Source organism: Fukomys damarensis, unplaced genomic scaffold (assembly GCF_012274545.1).
Source record: "Fukomys damarensis isolate Sample0158 unplaced genomic scaffold, DMR_v1.0_HiC HiC_scaffold_15, whole genome shotgun sequence".
Classification (NCBI taxonomy): domain Eukaryota; kingdom Metazoa; phylum Chordata; class Mammalia; order Rodentia; family Bathyergidae; genus Fukomys; species Fukomys damarensis.
In genome coordinates this window covers 6,635,319-6,657,019 of record NW_022900927.1, presented here as the reverse complement: position 1 = coordinate 6,657,019, position 21,701 = coordinate 6,635,319, and the positions used below count along the sequence as shown (strand labels likewise).

Below are 21,701 nucleotides of genomic sequence, written 5' to 3'. Positions count from 1 at the left end.
CAGATTTATACCAGGGATGCAAGTTTGGTTCAACATGCGTAAATCAATAAATATAATACACTATATTAACAGGGTCAAGGACAAAACTATATGGCCATCTCAACAGATGCAGAAAAAGCATTCAGCAAAATTCAACATCCATTCAGGATTTTTTTTAAAAAACCCACAGAAAAGTGGAATAGATGGTCTTTATCTCAACCTTATAAAGGCTATCTATGAAAAACCAACAGCCAACATCATACTAAATGACCAAAAACTGAAAACCTTCATGCTAAAATCAGGAACAAAGAAAGGATATTCACTACCACTCCTGTTCAATATAGTTCTGGAAGCATTATCCACAGCAATTAGACAAGAGAAAGAAATAAGCATAAGGATAAGAAAGGAAGAAGTTAAACTGTCATTATTTGCTGATGACATGGTACTCTACAAAGAAGACCCAAAAAACTCTGTCAAAAGTCTTCTAGACTTAACTGACAGATTCAATAGAGTAGCTGGATGCAAAGTCAACACACATAAACCAATAGCCTTCTTGTACACAAAAAATACCAGATTCACTGAGAGAGAAATTAGGGAAACAATTCACTTCACAATAGCACTTAAAAAATGAAATATCTAGGAATTAATCAAATGAAGGAAGCAAAAGAGCTAGCTCCTCACTGAAAACTCCAGCACTCTGAAAAAGAGATAAAGAGGATATAAGAAAATGGAAAGACATTCTTTGCTCCTGGGTAGGAAGAATCAACATAGTGAAAATGGCCATACTACCAAAACTGCCATATAGATTCAGTGCAATCCCAATTAAAACCCCAAATGTATTTCACAGAATAATATAAAACAATCCAAAAATTCATTTGGATCAGGAAGAGACCTAAAATAACAAAAGCAATTCTAGTCAATAAAAACAAGGTAGGGGATATCACAATCCCCAACTTGAAACTATAGTACAAAGACACTGTGATAAAAACAGCATGGTACTGGAAAAGAAACAGACCCAAGGATCAGTGGAATGCATTAGAAGATGCAGAAACAACTCCAGACATACTCAGCTACCTCATCTTTGATAAAGGAGCCAACCATCTTCACTGGAGGAAAGATAACCTCTTTAATAAATGGTGTGAAAAACTGGTTTTCAACTTACCAAAGATTAAAACTAGACCCCTATCTTTCATCATGCACTAAACTAAAATTGAAATGGATTAAAGATCCAAATATTAAAACAGAAACACTACTCTTCAGCTGCCTGCCTGCCTGAGATCACCCGGTGGGTGCGCGACCTCCCGGTCTGAGTGACAACAGACCCAGCAAGGACCCAAAGACCCCAGAGGGGGTCTCTTCAGCTGCCTGCCTGCCTGCCTGAGATCACTCAGCAGGTGCATGACCTCCCAGACTGCACGACAACAGACCCAGTAAGGAAGGTAGCTGCGCAGGCGCCCTTGAAACACCCCCACGACCTCCCCCCACCCCATTCTCACACCCCCTGATTGGGCCAGTCCTTAGACCAACTCTGCAGAGGCATAGGCTCTCATGAAGGGTAGTTTTCTGAGCTCCCAACTTTGAACATCTTTAAAGAAAGGGCAGGGGAAACCTGTAATAGAACTGAGTGGAGTTCAACCCTGAGGGTAGGGAAACTCAACTTAGGCCTTGTGTACTGTGTTCAGTCTCAGTCGTGGGGAACTGCCATTGCCTAGCTGAGACCAGGGGATTTGGTTCTGCATATGGCTGTACATGTGGTATAATATGAGAATGGAGACAGTCTGAAAGAGGCCCTTCAAACTCTTTTTTTCTCTCTCTCTCTTTTTCCTTTTCCTCATTCCACCCTAAAATTTCTTTCTTTTTTCTGTCCTCTCTCTCCAACTCAGTCTCTTGCTCCACCATATTATCCCTCATCTCTTTTTTATTCCTGCTCCTGCCCTAATTCAGACTTCTTCTTTTATTATTTTTTCTTTTTAGGAGGGGTTTCTCTTTATGTTATTTTCTCCAGTCATTTTACCTCACTCATGGCTCTGTACCTTCAAGGGAAGGCAAGCGCCTGTTATTTTTAAGGGGATATATTCTTGTCCTTATTCCTGCACTCTCTCTATCCCCCCTGAAGTTAATAGCTTTGTAAAGATAGTAAGGTAATTCTACAACCTCTGGATTCACTTCAAACCTGCTCTAATTCTTTCACTTATCTAATCCTCTCATTCTAAGTCTAACCCCTCATCCTAAATGGTAAAGATGCTGTATTGAAAAGCATATTCACTGCAAACATACTATGGGCTGCTTCTTGAAATTAATTTAATTCACATGAGTTAAAGGTGATACATTAATGACTACCACAAGTGGTCAGTTTGCAAGCTGTGCCTGATCCTATTGGGCTGCTGAATGTATCAATTGGGATAAAGTGTTGTGATTGATTTAAAGAGTTGTTTTCTCTGATATTATGAAAATGAGGATGTCTATGAGTCATTAGAAACTCAAAAGCTAAAACGCAACTATATCAGGAAGATTTAAGTAATACCCAGAAATTAAAGAAGGACAACCCAACAATAAAAATAAAAATGAGAAAACACTTAAGCAAGACACAAAAACAGATTTCCAGTTCACCAATGGCAAATAGTAGGACAAATGAGGATGAAAAGTCTGATAGTGAACCAACAGGACTCCCTGGACCCATAGCACAGGAGGTAACAAAATTGATCAATCAGGCTCTAGAAAAATTCAAATCAGAAATAATTTCCCAGCTAGCCAGAGAGATGATGAGCAAAATAGAAGTCATGATTCGAGACTCTAGAGCAGAAACTGAGAAAAAAATAGATGAGCTCAAGACTGTGATAGAAGCCATGAAGACTCAGCATAAGAAAGACATGGAAACAATGAATGCCCAACAGAGGAAAGAAATGGAATCCATAAAACAGATTCAAACAGATATCCAGGAGATTAAAAACTCTATTGAAAGTGTACGCAACAGAATAAAAGATTGCGAAGATAGAATTTCAGATATAGAAGATAGGATAGCAGTCAGTGACCGTGAAAAAAGAGGTCTATTAAAAACAGTAAGGGATCATGAGAAATCAATCCAACAACTCCTAGACGATACAAAGAAAAATAACATAAGACTGATAGGAATTCATGAAAAAACAGGAGAAAACACAAATGATATAAAAAAGCTCTTCACAGAATTAATGACAGAAAACTTCCCAAACAGAAGGGAAGAATTAGACATACAGATAAGTGAGGCATATAGAACCCCAACTAGCCACGATCAAAAAAAATCTACACCTAGACATATAATAATCAAGATTCCAGAAATCCAACAGAAAAACAAAATACTACAAGCAGTAAGAGAAAAGAAACAAATCACATGCAAAGGGAAGCCCATTAGAATCACAGCAGACTTTTCAACACAAACCCTTAGGTCAAGGAGAGCCTGGAGTGAGGTATTCCAAGTCCTAAAAGAAAAGAATCTCCAACCTAGACTTTTGTATCCTGCAAAACTCTCTTTCAAAATAGATGGGGAAATAAAATACTTCCACGACAAAGAGCACCTGAGAAATTTCATGAACACCAAACCAGCACTGCAAGGAATTCTAAACAATATCCTAGAAAAGGACAACGAAATTCACAATAACATGAGGCCCAACAGACCAAATCAAATAGGCAAGGCAAGAAACTAAAAGGAGATGGGAGAAAAAGTAAAAAGAGTCAACAAATGGACAAAAACATGACAAGAATAAGTCAAAATATATCAGTTGTAACCATCAATGTTAATGGCCTCAATTCACCAATCAAGAGAAACAGATTGGCAGAATGGATTAAGAAGCAAAATCCAACAATATGTTGTATACAAGAAACACACCTAGTGCAAAAGGAAGTCCATAGACTGAAAGTGAAAGGATGGAAAACAATTCTCCATGCGTCAGGAGTCCAGAAAAAAGCAGGGGTAGCAATCTTATTCTCAGATAAAGTAAATTTCAAACCAAAACTCATTAAGAGAGACAAAGAAGGACACTACATCCTTGTAAAGGGAACAATTCAAGAGGAAGAGCTGACAATCATAAACATATATGCACCAAATATAAATGCCCCCAACTATATAAAACAAATATTAAGTAACATGAAAAACCAAATAAGCACTAATACAATTGTAGTGGGGGATTTAAATACCCCACTATCACAAATTGACAGATCTACTAGGCAGAAAATCAACAATGAAATAATAGAACTGAACCAAGCTTTGGAACACATGGACTTAATAGATGTTTATAGAGTATTCCACCCCCAAAAACCAGAATATACATTCTTTTCGGCTGCACATGGATCATTCTCCAAAATAGACCACATACTGGCTCACAAAACAGGTCTAAATAAATGCAAAAAAATTGAAGTCATCCCCTGTTTATTATCAGATCATAGTGCAATCAAACTAGACATCAATAGCACAAGAAACTATAGAAACTTCACAAGCACATGGAAACTGAACAACACTCTCCTAAACAATCAATGGATTACAGAGGAAATTAAAGAAGAAATTAGACAGTTTTTACAAATAAATGAGAATGCCAATACAACATACAGGAATCTTTGGGACACAATGAAAGCAGTTCTACGTGGAAAATTCATAACATTGAATGCCCACACTAGGAAAACAGAGCGGGCTCAAATAAACAACTTAACGATGAAACTTAGACTCCTAGAAAAACAAGAGCAAGAAAAACCCAAAGCTCGAACAAGAGAGGAAATTATAAAGATCCGAGCAGAAATCAATGCAATTGAAATTAAGAAAACGATACAAAAAATAAATGAAACAAAGAGCTGGTTTTTTGAAAGAATAAATAAAATTGACAAACCCTTAGCTAATCTTATCAAAAAAAGGAAAGAAAAGGCTCAGATCCATGCAATTAGGAATGAAAAAGGCGAAGTCACAACAGATCCGAAAGAAATCCAGAGGATCATGAACACCTACTTTGAGAACCTGTACTCTAATAAAATGGAAAACACAGAAGAAATGGACAGATTTCTAGATACTTATGAATTACCAAAGTTGAACGAAGAAGATAAAAACATTTTAAACACCCCAATCACAATCAGTGAAATTGAAAATGTAATTAAAAACTTACCAACAAAGAAAAGCCCAGGCCCTGATGGATTCACTGCTGAATTTTACAAGACATTTAGAGAAGAACTACTACCATTACTCTTCAAACTTTTCAATGAAATTGAAAGAGAAGCTATACTTCCAAATTCATTCCTGGAAGCAAGTATCACTCTGATTCCCAAACCAGAGAAAGATACAACCAAAAAGGAGAACTACAGACCAATCTCCTTAATGAATATAGATGCAAAAATCCTTAATAAGATACTAGCAAACAGAATACAGAGGATTATTAAGAAGATCATCCATCATGACCAAGTCGGATTTATTCCAGAGATGCAAGGGTGGTTCAACATACGAAAGTCAGTGAATGTAATACATTATATTAACAAAGTCAAGGACAAAAACCATATGATCCTCTCAATAGATGCAGAAAAAGCATTTGATAAAATTCAACACCCATTCATGATAAAAACCCTGCAAAAAATTGGAATAGATGGTCTATACCTCAATTTAATAAAGGCTATTTATGAAAAACCATCAGCCAACATCATATTGAATGGCCAAAAACTGAAAACCTTCATGTTAAAATCAGGAACAAGACAAGGATGCCCACTATCGCCACTTCTCTTCAATATAGTTCTGGAAACATTAGCCACAGCAATTAGACAAGAGAAAGAAATTAAAGCAATAAAGATAGGAAAGGAAGAAGTTAAACTATCATTATTTGCTGATGATATGATACTCTACATTGAAGATCCAAAAAACTCCACCAAAAAACTTCTAGACTTAATTGACAGATTCAGTAAAGTATCTGGATACAAGGTGAATACCCAAAAATCAATAGCCTTTCTATACACAAATAACAGACAGACAGAAAGAGAAATAAGGGAAAAAATTCCTTTTACAATAGCATCCAAAAAAATGAAGTATCTAGGAATCAATCTAACAAAAGAAACAAAAGATCTCTACACTGAAAACTACAGCACTCTGAAAAAAGAAATCGAAGAGGATATAAAAAAATGGAAAGATATCCCCTGCTCCTGGGTAGGAAGAATCAACATAGTGAAAATGGCCATACTACCGAAACTGCTATATACATTCAATGCAATGCCAATTGAAATTCCAACACTATATTTCACAGAACTAGAAAAAAGAATCCAAAAATTCATTTGGAACCACAAGAGACCTAGAATAGCAAAAGCCATTTTAGGCAACAGACACATGGCACCAGGTGTAACAATTCCCACTCTGAAACTATACTACAAAGCCACTGTGGTAAAAACAGCATGGTACTGGTAAAGAAATAGGCCTGAGGATCCATGGAACAGACTGGAAGACACAAAAACAAATGCAGATGTACTCAGCTACCTCATCTTTGACAAAGGAGCTCACCATCCTCAGTGGAGGAAAGATAGCCTCTTTAATAAATGGTGTTGGAAAAACTGGATGTCAACCTGCCACAGATTAAAATTAGACCCTTATCTTTCGCCATGCCCTAAATTAAAATCCAACTGGATTAAAGATCTAAATATTAAAACAGAAACATTAAACTTGCTGGAAGGTAAGTTAGGCAGAACTCTGGAAGACATTGGTATAGGAAAAGACTTTATGAACAAATCCTCAGTAGCACGGGAACTAGCAGATAGAATCAACAACTGGGGTCTCATCTTACTAAAAAGCTTCTGTACTTCAAAAGAAACCATCAGCAGAACTAAGAGACCATCTACAATGTGGGAAAAAATTTTTACCAGCTGTTCCTCAGACAAAGGACTATTATTATGGATATATAAAGAACTCAAAACAATCAGTCCCCCCAAATATAAAGACCCAATTCAAAAATGGGCATCAGAAATGAACAGATATTTCTCAGACAACAAAGTAAAAGCAGCAAGAAAATATTTGAAAAAATGTTCCACATCACTGGTCATTCCAGAGATGCAGATGAAAACAACACTGAGATTCCACCTCACCCCACAAAGAATGGCTGCTATCAAGAAATCACACAATAACAAATGTTGGCGGGGTTGTGGGGAGAAAGGAACCCTCCTCCATTGTTGGTGGGAGTGCAGACTAGTGCAACCACTATGGAAATCAATATGGAGATACCTCAAAGAGCTTGGACTGGAGGTTCCATTTGACCCAGCCATCCCTCTGTTGGGTATCTTTCCAAGAGAACTAAAAGAATCATATCACAGAGAAGTATGTGCACCCATGTTTATAGCGGCACAGTTTGTAATAGCTAAATCTTGGAAACAACCTATTTGCCCATCCGTTGGAAACTGGATAAAGAAGTTGTGGTTTTTCTATAAAATGGAATATTACTCAGCCATAAAGAGCGAGAGAATAGATTCATTCATAGGAAAATGGATACATATTGAAGATATACTCCTAAGTGAAATAAATAAGTCCCACATGTGTAAATACCAAATAGTTTCCCTGGTGTGAATAATCTGCAACAATGCATAAGATTCTAATAAGATTACTGACATTTAGAAATGGGAAGAAAGGAGATAAAAGTGTAGGGAAGGTGGGATGGGTAGGGGAAGAGTAAAAAGGGAAAAGAAAAAAATGTGAGAGGATGAAAATAAAGTGTTTGTAGATGGGGAGGGAGGAGGGGGTGAATGAAGGGCAGAGGTAAGGGGAAAAAATGAGAATCGAGACTTGTCATGTAGAGGTACAAGATCCCAACAATGAATGTAACTGTACTGTATCCCTAAAATGTACCAATAAACTTAACTGAAGCTGGAAAAAAAAGAGTTAGTGAAAAAAATACTTCAAGTTTATTTTAGTTACACTTGTTTAGACTAAGGAAAGCATCTATCATTACTGTGAACATAGAGATTATACTCTGATTACATTTATGAAATTAAATTCAAGTTAGGGGGAAAAAGTAGCTATTGGTACACGCATTTCAGAAAGGTTTATTTCTCCTGACAGAAGTCTCTAAATATCACACTGAAACATGTTTTAATATTTCTCTAAAACTTTATATTCATCATGAATATTACTTAAGAAGCGAGAGTAACTTGAACAGCAGTGTGATGTTGGCCTCTTCAGTAACATTCATTCAATATTTTTGTTCATCTGTGGCAGTATTCCTGGTTTCATAAGAAAATATCTACTTACCTAATCATGTACAATGCTTAAATATGTGCCTCATGCATCATAATCACTTAATAAATATCAAGCAACTAAAAAAAAACAGAAACACTAAACTTGTTGGAGAATCAATTAGATAGAGCTCTTGAAGACATTGGCATAGGAAAAGACTTTATGAACAAATCCTCAATAGCATGATAAACAGAACAAAGAATCAAACTGGGATTTCATCTTATTAAAAAGCTCCTATGGGCCAGGGAATTAGCTCAGTGGTTCTGCTGCCTGCCTCATAAGTGCAAGGAGTTTGATCCCCAGTACCAAAAAAAACAAACAAACAAAAAAGTTTCTGCATTGCAAGAGAAACCACCAACAGAGCTAAGAGACAACCTACAATGTGGGGAAAAAATTTTATCATCTGTTCCTCAGACAAAGGTCTACTATCTAGAATATATCAAGAAATCAAAAAAATCAGACTCCCCCCAATACAAAGACCCAATTCAAAAATGGACATCTGAAATGAACAGACATTTCTCACACAAAGAAGTAAAAGCAGCAAATAAATATATGAAAAAAAGTTCGACATCACTAGTTATTCAAGAGATGCAGATGAAAACAACACTGAGATTTCATCCCACCCCAGAAAGAATAGCTTCTATCGATAAATCAGAGAAAGGAACCCTTCTTCACTGTTGACGGGAGTGCAGACAGGTGCAACCACTGTGGAAATCAATATGGAGATACCTCAGAAAACTAGGATTAGCAGTCCCATTTGACCCAGCTATCCCTCTGCTGGGTATCTTTCCAAAAGAATTAAAAGAATCATACCACAGTGATATATGCTCACCCACGTTTATAGTGCTACAGTTTGTCATAGCTAACACTTGGAAACAGCCCAATTGCCCATCAAGCGGAAACTGGATAAAGATGATGTGGTTTTTCTATAAAATGGAGTGCCACTTAGCCATAAAGAATGAAAAACTAGAGACATTTATAGCTAAATGGATAAACGTTGAGGCCATACTCTTAAGTGAAATAAATGGGACACACATGTGTAAATACCAAATACCACCAACTGTTTCAAGGAAAAGGTTAAAATTATTTCAACAATTAAGCCTACCAAATAATAAAAGTGACTGACAAGGCAGTTACATGGATTTTGAAAACTTTAGGATAGAAACTTGGGAAAGAAAACAGAAAGAAAGATGAAAAGAGAGAAAAGAAGCAAGAGAAATCAGAGTAAAGAAGTCTGCCATGACAGGTTGGGCTCTGGGTTGGAGTGAAAGGGGACGGGAAGGAGGGCTTTGCAGTTCCTGATTCCTGCTCATCACATAGCAGGAAAACCAGACTTCCTCGCAGTTACTGGTTCACTTTTCCAGTGACTCTCTGAGGTCCCTGAGAAGTCAATACTGATAGTCTAAAAGATGCAGTTGCACCAATATGCATACTTTTTAAACAAACTAAAAAATTGTTTACAAGTGCTGCCAGAGCGACTGATATGTAGTTCCTATTCCTACCTTTCTATGTGGTTACATCTTAATGCTTTCCTACTTTGAAAGGTACCAGAGTCTCCCTTGAAACTGCCCTGCCAGGCTTTACTTGATTAATTCTTTTTTCTCTCTCATTGTTCAGGGATGCTGAGAAGTCTGGCAGGGCTGGCTCATCCTTGACTAATACCATGTCCTAGATTGGATCTGTTTCATTTAATAACAGGGAGAGTTTGGGCCTCAGGCCATCAATACATCTAAGGCTGCAGTGGGCCCACACTTTGTTTATGAGGAATGTTTTTGCCTGCAGTAAAACAGGCATCAGCTGTTGACTTGAATTTACAGAACTGGGCCAAGATCTGAGCAATTTTTTTTCAACTTTTTTCAGAAACACTTATGAAGGTGTTATCCTTGTCCCATATGATACTCAGAAAAATCTGTAAAATTCTCCTCTGATCAACTGGTGGCCCTAACCCCTTCTTTTAATTAACTGGAAGTAAAAGATATTGCCCTCACCACTCAGCATGAGAAAACACTCAATAAATCATTATTGGTTTGGGATTCATTTCCAAATCTTCTTTTTCATTTTTATAATATTATATATTTGTACAACTGAAATAATGATTTTTATTTATTGGGCATTTAACATATACTATGCTCAGGGCTAAGTACTTCCTGTTTGTTAACTCTCTGAAGCCCAAACAGCATGCCATGAGCTAGCTGAATTTATAATCCCATTTTATAGATAGCCAATAACATATCTTTTAAGTAAAACAATTAAAACCAAAGTTCATGTTATTCTACATAGACTTAACTATGATAACACTATTTAGGAATGTGTAAAACTACAGATTCTGAATCATTTTACCCACTGTGATCTCATTTAATCTATTCTTCAGCAATCTAGAGTAAATAGTACTATGCTCTGTCCTCCAGATGAAGAAATTAAAACTCTACCAGTTGGAAGGAGCTGCCCTAACTAGGGTTGCCAGACTTTGGATTTGGGGAAGGGGACACCGGGCACAGGATATCCAGTTAAATTTGGATTTTTACATAATGTTTAATATTTGGTACATATTTATACTAAAAATATTTGTTACATATTTGAAATTGAATAGTCTGAGATTGATGATGAGTACTAAACAAATCTTTCACATATGTATGTTCCAACTATTACTTATTGTCTGAAATTCAGATCTGAGTGTATTGATATGACAACCTTACCATACAGTCACATTCTTGGTGTGGGACTGCGTGATAGTTTCCTCCCCTGAGCTGGGATTCTTTCCACCACACCTGAATGACAGGCCTATGCGCCGTTCCCCACCACCACCTGATCTGCAAATGGACTGCTACAGAAAACTACCTCTAATCAATTATCAAATAATATTTTCACTATAGATGAATTAACCTTATAGCACGTATGAATCTCAGTCCATACATGCTAATGTCAAAAACTAACTTTGTTTTCTACAACTCAACTCAGTTTCTATTTAAAATTCTCCCCCGGTCACCTTGTTTTCACCCACTAAGGTTGCTGCCTATGAAACCCACTGAGTCCCACAGCTCTCACACTGCAGTGACCAGCCGAAGCCATAGGCCTTGGTAGCATACTCTCCACGAAGTCTCTAGGAGACAACCTGCCTCTGCGAGCTCTGCCCAGAGACAAGAACAGGTTCTCTCCCCAACACAGAGGCAAGATGGAGACTTTTACTTTACCAGTCTTTAAGAAATAGCATTTCTCTTCCATCTCTAGCCAGGAAATTTTATCAATTATTTAGAATCATTTCTCTGTTTCTTGAGGTTTTGGACTTGCTAAAACAAAAACCAGAAAGATTCCCATGCATCTGTACTACACTACTTTCCCTGGATAAAGAGCACAGAACCAAAGAATTACTTGAATGCAGAAGATACAGAAAGAAATTGGGCTAAAATAAATCCATTAATATCTTAAAATACTCTCCTGCCACAACATAAGAGTCATGCTTTTGCAAGGAAAATGTTTATATGTTAGGGCTTATCCATTTAACACACTGCTGTCTACAAATCTGTAATTACAATTAATATAATTATTCTACACATACTGGCCAGACCAATTTCTAAAGGCAAGCTCATCAGATTATTTCATAGCTCAAATCCATGTAAAATCTCCTCCTGGTCTCCAGAATCTAGTTTACCCTCCTCTGCTTGGCATTTGAGGATGCCCACAATCTGCCAAATCCATCTCAGGCACACAGGCAATCACTCCCACACTACTATGTTGCCCACAATGCCTGCCACTTCCCTGTGCCTCTCCAGAATTACCAAACCATTGCTCTAACATTGAGTTCATGTCCCTCCATCCCTCAACTACACCAGTCTACAGAACCTCATTTCGGTGCCCATCAACCACCTTCTCCTCTAACCATCTTACTTGGTGACTTGATGCCTTGTCACACTGTTACTTTAAACACAAAAACATTATACATGTTAGCAGAGCTTTTTGGTTAGGTGAACTAGCATGTCCAAGTTTCTCTGATGGCACTGAAATGTTTCCATTCTCGGTGTGGTAACACTGGTTGTCAAATTGATGATAGCTGACCAGGTCTTGGGTCAAGAAGTGTGAAACCAGATGCTTTACTAGCTGTAGGGTGTCTGCTAGAAAAATCTAAGGACCACTAAGTAGAAAATACATAAATAGTTACACAACTCTGGAGCCCCCTACATATGGAGTGGCTTTGTATCACTTTCTTCTGCGAACAAACTTACTTTTGCTTTTTTCCTTTTTCTACAGGTGGAAAGAGTGTCCAGCCCAAGGAAAGTTGAGGGAGCTGAAGACCACCTGTCACAGACCCTACAACTCCAGCCATTTGAGTTTGGGTACCACCCTAGGTCCACCCCTCCCTAATCACCTGCTTGATTATCACCCTAGGAACATTCTACATAAACCCAGACCAAAGCACATTCAGCTCTACAACTCCAGCCATTTGAGTTTGGGTACCACCCTAGGTCCACCCCTCCCTAATCACCTGCTTATCACCCTAGGAACATTCTACATAAACCCAGACCAAAGCACATTCAGGCCTCTTTTTCTCATTCACTCTCAAGCCAGCAAAAGATGGAGTCGTCAGAACCTCAAAGGAAAGGGAGCTTGCACCAAGGCTTGCACCAAGGCGCGAATGACAAGGACTGTGTACACTATGTGACACTATGTGTCATCGCAACAGTACTAGCAACTACTGCTCCAGAACCCACAGTAACGAAGATTCAAGGAACAGTAGAACAATGGCAGTGAACCCCAGGGAAATGAGGTTAACATCCAGCTGGATCCTTAGTCCATTATCAGCCTCGTGGATCAGCACCAGCACCTCAAAGAAAAGGCTGCAGCCTGTAAGGAGTCTGTGAAGGAGAAGCAACTGAAAGGAGATGAGAAAATTCTGGAGAATGTAGCTAAGGGCAGAGACTTAATGTCAGTGAGGGAGATGGCCAAGGGCATCACATAGGATGACCCCATCAAAACAAGCTGGACACTGTCCCATTCTGTCCTCAGCACGTCTGAGGAGTGCCATGAGTGCATACAGAAGAAGTACCACATCTTGATGGAAAGAGCTGGTATCCCACCACCTATCTATCAAGGAATGAAGTTTCCTGCAATCATCCTTTGAGCCCCAAACAGGCAAATCATCCTGTTGCCAACATCCATCCAGATTCAGGGCATCCCAACCATTCTATCCAGCTGGAACATGATTGGCATCTCCCTCCCAAGGTCAGGAAAGACCATGTGTTCAAGCTGCCCATTGTGTTCTGTCCAGAACAAGCTAAGTTGTTGCCTTTCTCTAAGTGTAAAGAGGCCCTATGGACTCATGATCTGTCCCTCCCAGAAGCGAGCTGAGCAGACCCATGGCATCCTGTACTATTACTGCCACCTGCTGCAAGAGGAAAATTCATCCTTCCTGTGCTGTGCTCTCTGCATTAGGGGCATGTCCTTCAAGGAGCAGATGGAGACCATCTGAGCAGTGCACACTTGATGGTAGCCACCCTTGAGAGCCTCACTGATTTGTTACACCAGAAAATGGTCACCCTAGATGCTACCTTAACCTGGATAAGGCTGATTGCATGATCCACATGGACTTCAAGGATGACATCCACACCATCTTCTACTTTAAAGGCCGGTGGTGGACTGTACTATTCAGTGCCACCATGCCAAAGAGGATTCTTTTCTTTTTTTGGTACCGAGGATTGAACTCAGGACCTTGCGTTTGTGAGCCAGGTGCCGGAACCACTGAGCTAAATCCCTGGCCCCAAAGAGGATTCAGAACTTTGCTAAGAGTGGCCTGGTAAAGCCTGTCACTATCAATGTGGGGCATGATGGGGCTGCCAGATTGGATGCCACACAGGAGGTAGAATACATGAAGGAGGAGGCTAAGATGGTGCACCTGCTTGAGTGCCTACAGGAGAAAGGTCCACCTGTGCTCATCTTTACAGAGAAGGCAGACATAACAGCATCAATGAGTACCTGCTGTTCAAAGGGGCTGAGGCTGTGTTCATCCATGGAGGCAGAGACTAGGAAGAATGGACCAAGGCCAATGAAGTGTTTGAGAAGGGCAGGAAAGATGTCCTAGTGGCCACAGATGTAGCTTTCAAAGGCCTGGACTTCTGTACCATCCAGCATGTCATCAGTTACAATATGCTGGAGGAAACAGAGTTATGTGTGCCAGATTGGCTGTACTGGGCACTCAGAAAATGTTGGCCTTGCCACCACCTTCATCAATAAGGCCTACAAGTCAGTGCTGATGGACCTCAAGGCCTTACTTTTAGAAGTGAAACAGAAAGTGCAAACCATGCTGCAACTGACTCAGGGACAAGTCCATGCTGGACATCAAAGGAGAGCATGGCTATAGACTTTCTGTGGGGCCTTGGCTGTCAGATCACTGATAAACTGCAGGCCATGCAGACCAAGAGGTCAGCAACATCAGCAGCAAAGACTATTGGCCCACAGCTCTATGGACTTCTGAGCCATTTGTTTGCTGTCCTTCTAATGGCTGATTAGTAAGATGTATATTTTATGTAAAACTAATAGATCACTTGGGCTTACCATCTTTGTATGGTTTTGAATTGTATTATGAATAAATAAGTTAATGGGTTATGTATTATCTTAGTTCTATGTACAGTGGTATCTCAGTTCATGAGCTTAATTCATTCCACGATTCTGGAAAAGATGGCCACTTTCATATTCAGAGGGAAAGATGGCTGCGGTCGTGATCATCACCCAAAGCAGAGTTCACAAACAAAAACAAAATTTTGTCAAATGCTTCTGTTTGAGAACTAAATTGTTGGCAAATGAAAGTGTTCATGAACCAAGGTAATGCTGTGTTTACTTATAAGCCTGGAGTTATTTTAGTGTTGATTACATGTATTATGTTTTACATAGTATAATACATATATAATATGCACAACTATGAGATATCAGCTATAATCTATAAGCTACCCAGCTTATAATGTTTTATTTTTCTGCTAAGAGCCCAAACAGATAAAGATACACTTGCACTGAGATAATAAAAGCTCACAGGCATATTAGTGACAGTTTATAAACACCTTAAATGAGTGACTATGAGGAATCACACAACACACACACACACATAGATCCACCAAAGATACACTCTGAGAAGGATGTTGAAGAAGAGGGAACTGTTTCTAAATTATCTTTTTAGGCCTTCGCTCTTCAAGTTTTTCTCACTGGAGCACCTAACAGTGAATTCCACTTAAGGTTTCACTCTTAGATATGTTAAGAACAAAACTGCTTTTTCTAAGTAGAAAAGGATCTCCTCTGAAATGTACCATCTTCTTGGGTGGCTGGAGAAAGGCCTATCTTCAGACCAGAGTCTAGAACTGGGTGGGAAAAAACCTTGATGTGTGGCAAAATTAACATTTTTCCCTCAGTCTTTATCTTTTAAAAAATACCTGAAAATACCAAGGAACCCAGTGGCAATAAGTGGGAAACTGGATTCTGACAACAGAGAAGAAAGTGTTCCCCGTGTGGAGGCAGGGTAGTAGCTAAGACTAGGCCCTGCTATGGCTTCAGTGTATCACCGCCAAAAGCATGTGTAGAAAACTTAGTCCCCCAGGCAACAGTGTTAAGAGCTGGCCTTATTGGGAGATGTTTAGGCCATGAAGGCTCCATCACACGAATGGCCTCTCTTGCCCTGTGATGGTTTCTGCCTTGTTATGACACAGCCCCTCACTGGTCTCCCAGCCTCCAAAACTGTGAGTCAAATAAAGTTCTACTGTTTCTAAATTACTTAGTCTCCGTTACAGCAACACAAAAAGACTACGACAGGGACTCAAGGGGACACAGTCAAATGACACAAGACTGGGAATCCCGGGACAGAACTGTTCAAGCTGGCACCTATGACCCAGGTTGTGTAAACTGGATGTCCTGTGCCTGGTTTCACCTTCATTTATAGTCTGTGTTTGCTCACAGAATTTGGGAATGTCCTCTTGAATCTGTGAGTTTGTCCAAGCTCTGCTGACAGGAACCAAAGGATAGGGTTTTTGACAGTCAAGGGCCTGAGTTCTAAATTTAATCCTCCACCTAGGATCCAGGCTCAGCAGTGACAGCAGCCATCCTAAGATAAACACTCCAGGGAATACTAAGTCCAGGGCCCAGGCCCCACCACACACCTTTAAGGTCCCTTCAGCCCCACAGGAGAGATCTCCACACACTGCCTTGGGAATCACCATCATCCCCCGACCCAGCCCTAACAGCAGGTATAATGAAAACAGCACCAGCCCAAATCTGTTAACACCTGTCCTCCCCAATATCCTCAATCCCAAATATAAATCTCAGCTTCTGAGCTTATTTCTTCCCACTTGCAGACCTCTGGCTTGCTATTGCATGTCATTCTTTGATGAAAAATCAACTAATTTATCCAAGAAGGAGCCAGACATGCATGGAAGGCTGGAACACTAAGCTGTTTCTGGGACTCTGGCTTCTAGAATCCCTCTGGAAGGGGAAGGCCCTAGCATTCCTGGTGGAGGGTGGGGGGCCTTGGCTTGAAGACACCACTGTCATCTTTGCTGAACAATTTCCCAATGGCAGAAGGAAGAATGAACCCTCAGAGCCATGAAGGTCAGGCTCATATGCAAAGCAGGCAGAGCCTGGGGGAACTCGGACCACAGCAGGAGCCCTGGGGCCTTCTTTTCAGAGATCCAAGCCTGGACTATTTGTTCCAAAAATAGTATCTAAAAGCCAGAGGGCTCTCAAGTGGAGTGGAGATTTAATTTAGATAGCATGTGCAGAAAGAAGCATAAAATCGTAGCTGACAGCAGATAAAGGGCTAGGATGTTTCCTCACAGACGTGACCCAGACTCTAAATGAGAGAGCGTGATTCTCCACCACAACAGAGTTTCAAAGTCACCCATCAGCATCTCCAGCCACATGCTCACTGCTACAGGTCTGCTGCCTCCACTGTGAAGTAAGTCTGATGCTCAGGCTGCAGACAAGCTGCTGGGCACAAGGAAAACTTGAGTATATCCTGCTGGCATTCTGATGTCACTGATGTCCTTCCTTTAAACTGGCTTGTTGATTTGGGTTATGAGTACAGCTTCATGGATCTGGATCCTCCTTAATGAAATCTGTCGGAAGTGGGTCTTTCTTTGAATGTCACCCATTTGGAGCAGCTTACCCTCTGCTTCTCCTCTCCTCCCATTTTGTAGTTTTAACCTTTCACAGTATGCGTTATAGCATGTTCATTTCCAGTAACAATAAAACACAATATTTATTGTCACTAAGGATGCTGCAAACTGAATGCCACGCACTTTAGGCTAATTATCTAATCTTTACTCTTTTAGGTGGTGCTATAATTATTTCCTTTTTAAAGATGGTGGATCCGAAGTTTGGGATCATTCATCCCAAAGCTGGGACTCAAAGCTCTGGCATCTGATTCTTCAGACCAATCTCAGACACGACACCATCAGTCTGAGCTACAAGCACAAAGGTAGAGATGATATCCATTCATTTATTGAACAAATATTTAATGAGCAACAACTAGAGACTATTCTAAGTGTGAGGAGTACAGTAAGCAAAGGAGGTCGCCATTTGTAAGAATAGCGACATTCTAGAGGTGGGGAAAAAAGACAAGAAACAAGTAACACAATAAATAAGAAGGACAAATCAGGCAATGATAAAGACTAAGATTGCAAAGAAACAAGCAGATAAGGTGGCTGGGTGCAGGTGTGTGGCCAACAGGGCATGTATAAACCAGTCTGTGTGCTGAAGGAAGCAACCATATGACAATCTGGGGAGAGTCCCAGGCAAAGACCTGAGGGCCCGTTTAAAAAATAGGAGACTCATGTGAGTAGGAAGGTGATTCTACCTGATGCTCCCCACGCTGAATATGATGTGTATTGTGTGAAGGAGCACAAGGGTGAACCCCACTGCCAGTGCTAAGGAAGAAGGTACAGAGTGTGCACCTTGTAGGTCGAGACCTTGATTCTGAGCCAAGAGTCAGAGTCATTCCCTCTGCCTCCTCTGCACACTGCCAGAGCCTTACTGGGCAGCTAGGACACCTAAAGACCCTGCCGGAGAGGAGGGACATCTGCAAATCCCGTGTGCCTGCCTGTAGCACAAGATGTGAGATGGGCATGCCGCTGCTCTATGTGGGGGGAGGGGTGCCCCTATTCAACATCTGTCTAATGGCTTCCTTGCTTGGTTGAACACATTCCCCTTCAATCTGAAGAACAAACCATATATAACACATAGGAAGAGGTCATCTCTCTGTGGATTACAGCCCTCTTTTCTGCTTGACAGACATAAGGAGTCTGCTTGCTGCTTCCAAGGAACCCAAGTATGAGCAGGGAGGGAACCTGGCAAAGAACACATCAGCCTTTGCAGGGATAATACAATGGGCTTAAGCCATTCTATACCCACTATGGTATAGACTTGTGTTTCAGCCTCCTGCACATTGCCCGTGACAAGCTATCCAATGAGAACACTTTTCTGAGTATCTCCAAGCCCCAAGTTTACCATAGGAAGCAAGCAGAAAGGCCACTCTAGACAGCTGACTGGCACACCATTTTACCCAGAGCTCCGTCAGCCTATCTAGATAATGCTTCTGTCCCTAACTGTCTTGGGGAGATAGCACACAGCTAAGGACGAAGAGACAACTCCTGGGCCAGAGAGACAGTATTATTCTCAGAGAACTGTAGAGCTTTGGAAGCAGATTTGGTTCTTAATTCCAGCTTTACCGCTGCTAGCAGTGTGACTTCAGTCGGCCACTCAACCTCTGTGTGCATCAGTGAGATAATCTGTAAAGCAAGAGAATAATGTTGGGGAGATAAAAACACACAAAGCTGCACACACTCACTGCACATCTGGCATACATTTGGCACTGGGACTCCTCCTTCCCATCCTTCCCCCTCACAAACAAAAGGCCCACTCCCTTGGTTCCCCCCAAGGGCAATGGATCCCACAGAGGGAAGAGATCAAGTATGTCTTCTGACGATGTCAACATTCATTGACAACGGATAACATGTTTCTCTTCCCAGTGGTATTTGTGTTCCAACGAGCAAGGTTTAATCCAGGATAAAGAATTCTTAGTTCTGGAATTTCCTGCGGCACAGTCACACTGGCAGAAAGTAAGAACATCTCGTCCAAATGCTACACGAGCAAATCTGGGCTGCGTGTGAGTTTACCTCCCCATTATCCCCGCATCTTCACGCTGCAGTCACAGTTCATTCAAACAGAGAGGCTAATGAATGGAAAAGCATACGAAACTTGGGATGTACAAATGCTAGGTAAAGCAAACTTTTACTGACTTGGGTAGATCAAAAATTCATTTACTCAGCGCTGAGGATTTAGCTCAATGATTTCGGCACCTGCCTCGCAAGTACAAGGACCCGAGTTTGATTCCCAGTACCAAAAAAAAAAAAAAATCATTTACTCAGAAAATTAAACCTATTTATAAGGTTTTTCAGCCAGATTCACTTTCAGATTGACTTCAGTAAATGCTGTGAAAGCTCAGCCATGTCTCAAACAGTGAGTGAGTGACCCAGAATGTGTGTTCTCCAAGCCCCTCTGCCTTCACAATCCCTCTCCTATCACCTCTTCTCCGCCTGGAAAAAGCCTATTAATTGAAATCCAAGGTAAATGTCATCTTCTCAATAAAGCTTTTCAAAATCCTCATGGCACCATACGGCAAAATTAGCCACCTAGTTCCTTATCTCTCAGTGTTTTTGTCCTAACTTTTGAAAGAAGCGTCCCCATAGTTTATTCACCCATCATGTTGTAGCAGATCTGGCTCTGAATTCTAGCTGGTGGTTTGTGCTTTATCTCCCACAAGATATTAATGATGAATTAAAACACAAGTTTCTTGTTCCTTGCATGTTTGGACTCCTGGTGTCACACGCCACGCCCGGCACATGTGTGCCTTCAGTCTCATCAGTGGGGTTGAATACATTAACTTGGGAGAAGTACTAGATCTCCCCAAGTCTCAGTTTCCTCCTCTATAAAAAGGGACAGTGACATACACAAGAAAAGTCACTGCCCACCTCCAATGACATGTCAAATCTAAAATACTCTCTTGTGCTCAATATATTCTTGTACATAACCAAGTAACTAGGTGTTGATTAAACGTTATCTATTTAATAAAATTATTTAGAGACTTTTCCAAGTACATTCCAATGAAAAACAAGCAAGGACCCTAATCTCATAGAGTTCATATCTCAGAAGGAGAATATAGCTAATCGCTAATAAACAAATAACTATACCAGAATATATTAGAAATTTTTTAAAAAAACTAAAGAGAATTAAACAGGGAATTGATGAAAAGCAACTTACTTTGGTAAGGGAGGTGGTGGGGAAGCCTCAAAGGAGGTGGCATTAAACAGAAGTTTAACCCGTGTGACCAGAAGCAACTTGATGAAGATGTGGGTAAAGAACATTCTAGGCAGTACCAAATGTAAAGGGCCTGAGGCAGATATGAGATTTAAATACTTAAGAGAAAAAGGAGGTATGGGAATATTTTGACTTGCAGGATGCCCAGAGAAGATGTGGCGGCAGAAATAGACAGGGGTTGATGTGTGGAGACTTCACAGGCTATGACTAGGATTCACATTTGATTCAAAGTGAAATGAAAACCATTCAAAGATTCTCAATCAGAGTAGTGACAAGAAGCGGTTTATGCTTTTAAAAATGTAACCACAGTATAGAGAATGCATTCTGGGTACAAGAATGGGAGCACAGAGAACAATTAGGAGGATCCTGTTTAGACCGAGAAGCTGTTGACTTGACCTGGGCTGGTGGAGGCGAAGATGGAGAGGAGAGCATTTGTGTATGCTTTAGAGATTGAACCAAGAGGACTTAGCAATGGAGAAGAAGATGGAAGTAAGTAGAGACACAAGGCAGATGTCTTAGTCCTTTCAATTTGCTGTAACAAATCACTATAAACTTCATGGCTTATAAACAACAGAAATTTATTTCTCAGTTCTATAGGCTGAGAAGTCCGAGATGAGGTGCCAGTAAAGATAGTGTCTGGTGACAGCCCATTTTCTCATAGATGGTGCTGTCTCACTGACTCCTCATGTGGTAGAAGGGCAAAGCAGATCTCTGGGGCTCCTTTTACAAAAGCATTGATCCCATTCATGATTGCTCTGGCATCAAATCGCAACACCTCCCAAATGTCATCATCTTGGTGCTGAACATAAGAATTTTAGGCTACAGAGGTGGGCACGAACATTCAGAAGATAGCACAGAGTTTTTACTTAAGCTTCTAGGTGACATTAAAAATAAAATACAGTAAACATTTTTAAACAATTAGTGGTAGATATATTTTCCTTATTTTGATGTTAAGTACAAGTTAAAGTGCTAGACACTGTAAAAAAAAAATTAACTATAAGATGATTCAGAAAGGTAGAGAGAAGACCAGGGCTTGAAGATGTAATAGAGTACTTTAGAGTACTTGCCTAGCATGGACAAAGGGCCTGGGTGAAAACCCCAGTAATGCCAAAAGAAAGGGGGGATGGGAGGGGGGGAGAGGGAGAGAGAAGGAGATAAAAGGGAG

At 40.3% G+C, this 21,701-nt stretch overlaps 1 pseudogene; it reads left to right on the top strand.

Annotated features, from left to right (window-relative positions):
• Window positions 1–12,920: 12,920 nt before the first annotated feature.
• LOC104872206 lies at window positions 12,921–14,657 on the top strand (annotated as a pseudogene).
• The last annotated feature ends 7,044 nt before the right edge of the window (window positions 14,658–21,701 follow it).